Genomic DNA, 8,769 nt, shown 5'->3' on the forward strand with positions numbered 1-8,769 from the left:
TTTATAAACAAAGAGAGTTTAAATATTATGAAGGACTATTTGCTTTGCAAGATTTTATAGAAAAATCATATCGAATAACTGAATTTTGCTACTAATTCGTGCTATTCAATGAGAAATCACATGAGAATTATAGTTATTTATGTGAATATGAAATAAAATAATAATAAATTCAGATTAAAGATTTTGACGTATTACATCGTCAATTGACTAAAGAAAAAATATTAAATAAATTCATTGTAGTACTTTCACCCAAATAAAATATGGCATATGTTTTATATATGTAAAAGTCGATTCACTAAAATATAATGAGTATCTTTCCGTGTGTTCAACAAATGTGTGGGAGACAGAAATTTCTCTATACATGTATGTATGTGTATTTCGCTTTAAAATGAGTACTTTATTAACAGAGTTCTTCCTAGATTAACGACTAATACTAACGAACATTGACACCAGCCATTGTTATACTTTGGTAAGTCATTATACTCATAAACTGATTCTATGCAATCTAATATGACCAGCGAATTCTTCCATAAATTAAGCAAAAAAAAAAAAAAGGTAAGTTTGTGGTGGAGTGGAGGAACAATTCGGTAGAGAAAGATAGAGACTTCCAATGGAGTACAAATTAATTACCTACTTTCCATCTATGCATAAAACCGTCAAATCATGCACTCCTTCGTCCCCTCTTGAACCTTTTTTGTTTCTTACTTTTTCTTTGATTTTCCTGTTGTCGGTAGAGCTCCTTCATTTTCTTCTCCGCCGTACCCAAAACTTCCAACTACAACGACGCCGCTTTCAGCGTCTCGACTGCCTAACTTTCATGCGACACGAACGAGCTCCGACGAAATGGACGGAAACAGAGTCCCTGGCGAACCAACGGCGACGGAGACTGGCCAGCGGAGGCGACGGGCTACCACCGCGGACCGAAGCCATGGAAATTAGCGACGTAGCTTTGGGTGGACGGTTCTCTCCTGAGGTTTGTCCGAATACTTGAGCGGGATTTTGAATGTGATTCGGTCGGTGCTGCAATTGCGCGGGAACTTGAAGATTATGTCATTGAATTTGCTGGAGAGACGCTGAATCAGTGTTTCTTCGTAAGTTTTGTCTGTGGATGGTTGATAGTGAATTCATAGGTCATCGACGTTACACACTGCAAAATCAGCGACAATCTTTGGAAGGTATAGCTTTTCTTTTTTTGTTTTCGTAGGTGGCAATTTATTAAAAGAAGTAGGTGAAGTCTAGGTTTGAAGGAAAAACAAGTGAAGGAGAATGAAACAATGGGAAGTAGGGTGTACATGGGCTGGTTCAGTCTAGACCCGTTAAACGGGTGGGTCGGGTCGGGTTTGGGTCGGGTCATAAATGGTCCGACCCAAAGTGACCCATTTAACCCGTTTATAACCCATTTATTGCAGTGCAAATTTTTTTACCCATACCCGACCCATTTAACAAAACATAAAAAAGCTTATATATATATATTAAAATGGTATTGCTAACATGATTTTATACAATACAAATTTTAAAAATAATTATTTAAAAATCGAATTTTAATTATTTTTTATTTTAAAAAAATTAAAATTTTAATTATTTTTAATTTTCTTTTTCTCTTTTCTCTTTTCTCTTTTCTTTTTCTTTTTCTTCTTCCTCTTCTTTGGCCGGCCGCCGGCCACGACGACGGCCGGCGACCGGCCACAAGCGAGCCGGGCTCGCCTGCGAGCTCGAGCTCGCCCCTCGCCGGATCTCGGCGAGGTTGGAGCCTCGCCCGACGCCGGCGAGTTCGAGTCTCGCTCGATCGGCGAGGCTCGGGCCTCGCCGAACGTCGGGCGAGGCCTCCGCCGCCGGCGTCGGGTGAGCTCGAGCTCGCCCTCGCCGATCCGGCGAGGCTCGGCCTCGCGGACGTCGGCGAGGCCTCCGCCTCGCCATATCGGAGAGCTCGAGCCTCGCCGGACGTCGGCGAGGCCTCCGCCGCGCCAGATCCGGCGAGGCTCGGGCCTCGCGGACGTCGGCGAGGCCTCCGCCTCGCCAGATCGGCGAGCTCGAGCCTCGCCGGACGTCGGCGAGGCCTCCGCCTCGCCGATCGGCGGGCTCGAGCCTCGCCGGGCGTCGGCGAGGCCTCCGCCCGCCGATCCGGCGAGCTTGAGCTCGCCGACGCCGGCGAGCTCGAGGCTCGCCCGGCCGGTCGCCGCCATCGCCGTGCCGGCGACCGGAGTTAGAAGAAAGAAAAATAATTATAATTTTGATTTTTATAAAAAAAAAAATTGTAAAATTAAAGAGAAGAGAGAGAGATAATGAGGTTTTGAGTGAAAATGGGTTGATAAATGGGTCATAAACGGGTCGAGAGCCGACCCGTTTAAAACCCATATATCTTAGTGTTTACCCATTAAAACTTATTATGGGTGCTTTATAAGATAAAGCTTGACCCATTAATGACCCATTTAACCATAAATGGGTCCATAAATGGGTTGTGCTACCCATTTAACACCTCTAGTTCAGTCCCCTTTTCAGGCAAAAAAATTGAGCAGATCTGGGTGCTGTAGGCTGGGAGGGAGGCAGGGAGGGATGGATTTGGGTGATTTTGAGGTGTTTAGGAAACGTGGATGTGTAGTGTGTACTTATCATACGAATACGTTTTTTGAGGTGCTTGAAGAGGCAAAACCATAGAGGAATGAAGAAGATGCAAAGTGAGATGGCAAGGCACCAGAAAGCTCGCTTGACAGGTCTAGTCCTTTTACCACTTCTTGACATTCAACAAGGGAGAATTGAAAGCCAAATTCCTTTGGAGTGTGAGAGTAATATGAGCATCAGTTTTGGCCATGGATAATTGGTTATGCAGTTATTTTCTTTTTCCCTGTGGACTGTGGATGTGAAAAAGAAATAATCACTAGAAACGCGGAGTTTACATGAGTTTTTCAGTAGAATAGAGGACAAGATGCTGATTGTCGATTCTGATTTTTGAGGCCTTCCCAACAGTTTGGGATTCTCTTTCCATTCTTATGTGCCATAGTTTAAATGAAGGAAAAAGACTGAGAAGCTAAAACTTATGGATGCTTCTTGAATGTTTGAGTGAGACCTGAATGATGAAACATAAACTTCTGAGGTACCAATAATAAGACACACTGGAATGAGCAATATGTAGCTTGTCAAATTAGTTGCTGTTTTTGCTTTAGTGTTGTTAGAGCCATATTAGTTTAAGGGTTAGGTGGGATTTGCATATGAGTTACAGAATGAGTATGTATTAATAATCATTACCTGGAAGTTTGTGGCCAGTTTATTATGCGGGACCTGGAAGATCTTAATCTTATAGCTACAAGATATGGATTCATTCCATTAGTAGCTCCATATTGATACTGAAATATTTCTACCACCGGCAACTTGATGCTGATTTCCACTTGAATTGCCTGTATACACATATGAGAGAAGTTCTGACTATTATACCCATATTTTTTTCGCCTAACAAGTAACGAGACCTATTTGCTTCTTTTCTTTTTTATTTCTTTTTAATGTAATGCGAAGCTTGCTTTGGACGGCCATGAAGTTCCAGTTGGGTAAGAAACTGATTTCAGTAACCAAGTGTAATTAAGATATGTTACTTTATTTTATAATTTAGATGAGTAGTATCAACAGTCTTAATTGGTGAATGATTTCACATTGTACATTATATTTATATTTTACCTTGGTAGAACAGCTGTTTGATTGTTGAGGAAGGACATCTTACTGCGACAGGAAGAAACAGTAATTTGAGACATGGAATGTATGTCTATCATTGCTTCTCCACCCCTTTCTATAAATTTTGGCCGATAGCACTTTGTCGTTGTTTTGAATCGATATCCTCACATTATCCACTCATAGTTATTGTTGATCTTTTTCGTTTCTCTGCCTTATTTCTTTAATATGTGATAAAATAGTACATCTGAACAAACCTGTTAAAAAGTGGAATTTTTTGTATGCATAAAATACAACTAGGACTAACGATAGCAAGAATCTTGCTTTACTATGAACAATGTTTCACATTTCTCGTTTGCCATTGTTCTCTATCTGAATCTTGGACTGAGAATAGTCAAAGAAAAAGCTTCAATGAGGAGAGAGAGAATAGGTGAATGATATTTATTTTTTGAATAGAAATAAAGCCTTTGCAAGCTGCTAGACCAGAATGTTCAGTGCTTGTAGATTGTGCTGTATTGCATGCTTGAATATGTTAATCAGTACTTGATCACCTCAACAGATTACAATGTTATTGATTATTTTGAGTATGTATTTATTGCTTTACATTACTTGATTAGGAGGGCGTAGTGAGAGATGCAAAATTCTGAAGTTATGAGAAGTGAGTTGAGAGACTTTACGAAATCCTAAGAGTAGGGAGGATAACTGCAATTTCACATAAAATTTCAGAGAATATAATGCTTGAGTACTAGAAATTAGATCGAATGCCTAATAGTAAGGAGAATGCTCTTCAAACAACGTCCATACCTGGACATTGAGGAGCAAAGAGAGTTGTCCATGCTTCCCGCACAAGATCCTCTCTTAGACTCTTAGTGTTGCGCGTATTTGAAGAAAGAACTGAAATTTCTGCATAAGGTGCATCGATAATTCTGTCTTGGAGACAGTGGTTCATCCAATAGGATTCCTGATCTAATGCAGTTGGCTTTGACAAAAATTCTATCCCTAGGATACAACAATCTTCCTCACTTAGTCTACATACCAAGCAACGGATGAACACAATTCAAGCCTTGAAAGTATAATCAACATGGAGCAAATATGAAAGAGGCGATTTGAAAAGGAAATAGACGAGTTATAGATGTGTCGCTATTATTTGCTTTGGTGTACTATTTTATATTTGCATTACTAATGCTCTCGACACTAAGAGGAAGAAGGCAACGGCACTTAGAGATGCATCATTTTAAAGATAAACCATTGGACTCAAATGTTTAGCAAGAGTAAAAGAAATAAATAAATAAACGTGAAGGTGAAAACATTTTTAATGAGTTGCATTTCCTAAATTTATTGTGAAACTACACTAAGAGCAAGTTTCTCTCTGACAAGCTCCTAAGTTTGATATGCTTTCTTTATGTTTTCTCCTTGCACTTTTGTAGGCAACAAGATGTGCAAAAACGGAAGCTCTTGATGTTCTTCTTGAACAGTGGCAGTGGACTGGATTTTTGTCTGCAGAAGTTGCAGAGAAGTATTCAGCATGCTCCCTTTATGTGATATGTGAACTATACATAATGTGTGCAGCAGCATTATCGATCATTGGTACATCTGTTGATCATACTGAAATGAAACTAAAGTTATGTTAAGAATTTTTTTACTCATAAATGATTAGATGACTCTTAGCCCTTTTTAGGTATAAAGGAAGTATATTATGACTGTGCAAATGATAAATGTGGAGGCTGCGGCTCAATACTGTTGTTGCATCAAGTAGCTCCGAGGAATGAATTAGGTCAGTTTCTGAACTTGCTTTTGTTGCTGATTTGTATCTGCTTAGCTCCACTTTAAAATTGTGACTTATTGCAATTGACAACTAAAGCTTGTTGGAGGTTTATGAATCTTATTTTGATTACTGATTGATGAGTTTTCGTAGTACTTCTGTTTGTTGTCGCACTTTGAATGTTGCGACACATAATCATGAAAATAAATGGAGGTTTATGGAACTAATTTTCCTCCTTTTCTGTCCTTTTTCCCGGTCTAAATTGAGGAAAGTCAAGTTTTGGGAAGTGTCCTGAAGTCAAGTTTATATTATTTCTTTCTTTCCCCTCTCTATTTCCTTCTTCAAAAAAAATTCTATGTGACTTGTCAGACATTTCCTTTCTCTTTTTGCCATAAAAAATTGATGGATTTATGAGATGGGCCTAAGTTGGCCCGTCCGCCCATGCTGGGCCCAAAAGGCTCGGCCCACGGGAATAGGGCCTGTGGAAAGGGAAGGTATAAAAGGGAGGAGAGAGAGAGAGAAGACAATGCTTGGCTGAACGTACATACGTTCTCTCCCTCGCTCTCTCTCTAAAAAGACAAAAGAACAGAAGGCAAACGGAACGTTCTTCTTCTCTTCAAGGCGCCATCGGATCGAACAGGACCAGAATTTATTCTCGATCTTCAGCATTGGTGTCTAATCTGTGGCTAACAAGGTACGCTCGACTCCGTGGTGTGCTTTACGATCGGTGATACGTGTTTTCCCGGGCTTCGTCTTCCGCATTGATTTAGGGGTTCGATTTAGTGTCGAATCCAGTTTTCGGGGATCAGTCATTCCCAACATTGGTATCAGAGCCCTAGTTCACGTTTTTCCCGATCAATTTGATGTTTCTCATTGATTTTTCGTAAAAAATTCTTGGCCGTACGGATCGGGGCGTGAAATCCCGACACCCGAGCATTGTACGTCCTTTTTCCTGAGTTTCCATAAGTCGGAATCAAATTATGAAAGCACTGCGTGAAAGGCGACGTCGAGACGAGTCCGACGACATGTCGTGCGTCGCTGGAAGACTCCGCACGCGCCCACACGCGCGGCCACAAGCCGCTGCGCGTGGGCGCCCACGCGCCCGAAGCGCTGGCTATGGCCAGCGCGTGCGCCACACGCGCCGGTGACGAACCGGCACGTGCGCGCCGGCGACCGGCGTAACGGCACGCGCTAGTCCGCGGACCGACGCGTGCTGACGTCAGCGTGACGTCATCCAACGGTCGTAACGCCGGATGACGTCACCGATGACGTCATCGCCCGGCAACGTTTCGCCGGGCGACGACCCGACCCGAACCGCGACGCCCGCACGCGCGCGGCACGGCCGGGTGACGTCTGCGTGACGTCATCCCACGCACGCGCGCGGCACGTGCTGATGGTTCGCCCGAACCGGCCCGACCGGTCTTTCCAGTCTAACCGGTCCGCCCGGTCCGTCCGGCGACCGTTGACCCGGTTGACCGAACGTTGACCGTTGACCCGAAAAAAAAAAAAAAAAAGAAGAAGAAAAAGAAAGAGGAATTTTTTTTTTCATGTATGCCTATGTGGTTTATATGTAATCAAAATAATTTATTCTGCATTTGTTGCATGAATTTTGGAAAATTATGTATTTTCCCTTATGTAAATTATGAATTATGAGTAATCCATTTTTTGTTCTGCATTTGTTGCAAGAACTATGATGCGTTATGCATGGATAGCTGCAATCCCGAGAACGGACGAGGGAAATGTAAGACTTAAAAAGCTGATGTAAGATTTAGCTAATTATCCGTGGCATAACGGTGATTTAGTATCACATATGGTAAATCATCAATAATGGTTATCTTATGCCGGATTTTGAGAAGGTGCCGACTTTGATGAACACTCTTCCACCTGAATGGTAAGCAGTGTTAGATCGGCTATGTGAGGTCAACGTGGTCCCGGGTTATAGGAGGCTGGTGGAAGCTTTTGTAAGAGAGCACTATAGGATTGAGTTAACCAAAACTTCAATCCTTAGGTTGAGCACCACATGGCGCAAAGTGAATGCGCCTTGGTGGCGACATGAATGCTCTCCAAAAGTTTTTTCCATGGTTGGCAAATGTGCCTTCAGTTTTCTCAGATGTTTTGACTAATAGATTATAATGGACATTCCCTATTTATTTCTTTGATTAATTATGTAATGTTAACTACCTGATTGTTGTAGCAACCGATATGTAAGTTGTATCATGTGAAAGCATTGTTATTTTATTGGATGTAGATTTTATTTGCTTTCTGTTATTGCTGGTTGCTGTGGGTAATTAGCTGTGGGTAGTCATAGAAGTTTTTGTAGCTTCATAGAATTGATTTTGCATATGACAATCATATTAATGATAGTTTTAAGTTAGGATTTTTGGAGGATGATTGGGAACGTAGTGACCTTTTGATTCTGAAACCTTACTTGAAATTATTCATTAATATGATGGGTCTATGCAAATAGGGATGCATAAATGATAGGCATTAATTATTCGTGCACATATGTCTGATATGTTCAGATTGATGGATTCAGCAACTAAGAACGTAATTGCTAATGTGAACGGCAACGATTGTGGAATATTGAATATGAAGATTCAATATGTGCTGGAAAAGCTAGAAGCACTAGAAACTCTTGACCATATTATGGAAGATCTAGAGGATGCTGTGCGCCACCTTGAGCTAGTAGAGGACTGCCTATCGGCATTTGAGCCGAAAATAGACATTGGCTATGCTGGTCCTAGCTCAAAAAGTGCCTTGAGCTCTAAGCGCAATCGTATTGATTCGTTCAATATGTGGGAATGCAAAGGATCAAGTCCTTATTGCAAGAGATCAAAAGTTAACCAACACAAGAGAGGAAAACGTCCTCAAGTGAAGAAAATGTCAAGGGTGAAGTGTTACAATTGTGACAAGAGAGGTCACTATGCTCGCGACTGTCGTGAGCAAAAGAAAGTATACACCTCTTGTACATTTGAGAACTTTGCTTATGTGTCAAGTTCTGAATTATTGGCTGAATCCAATCCTTTGTGGACTGTAGATTCAGAAAAGACAGACCATGTAGCGAAGGATAGAGAATCCTTCGTGGAATTCCGACGATACCGACTGGAACTAAGTGGATCTATGTAGGATATAACTCCAGAAATGAAGTTAAAGGGATTGGCACCTGCTAATTGAACATGCGTGCTGGACGCATCTTGTTCCTCCATGACGTTCCATATGCTCTAGAGATTCGTCGAAATTTAACGTTTGTTTTGGTGTTGGTTAAGCTTGGTTTTTATATGAACTTCCATAATAGAGGTGTAGATTTGTGTTTAGATACAAACTACTATGGTTGTGGTCACTTTCTAGAT

The sequence above is a fragment of the Eucalyptus grandis genome, chromosome 5 (assembly GCF_016545825.1).
Source record: "Eucalyptus grandis isolate ANBG69807.140 chromosome 5, ASM1654582v1, whole genome shotgun sequence".
Classification (NCBI taxonomy): Eukaryota; Viridiplantae; Streptophyta; class Magnoliopsida; order Myrtales; family Myrtaceae; genus Eucalyptus; species Eucalyptus grandis.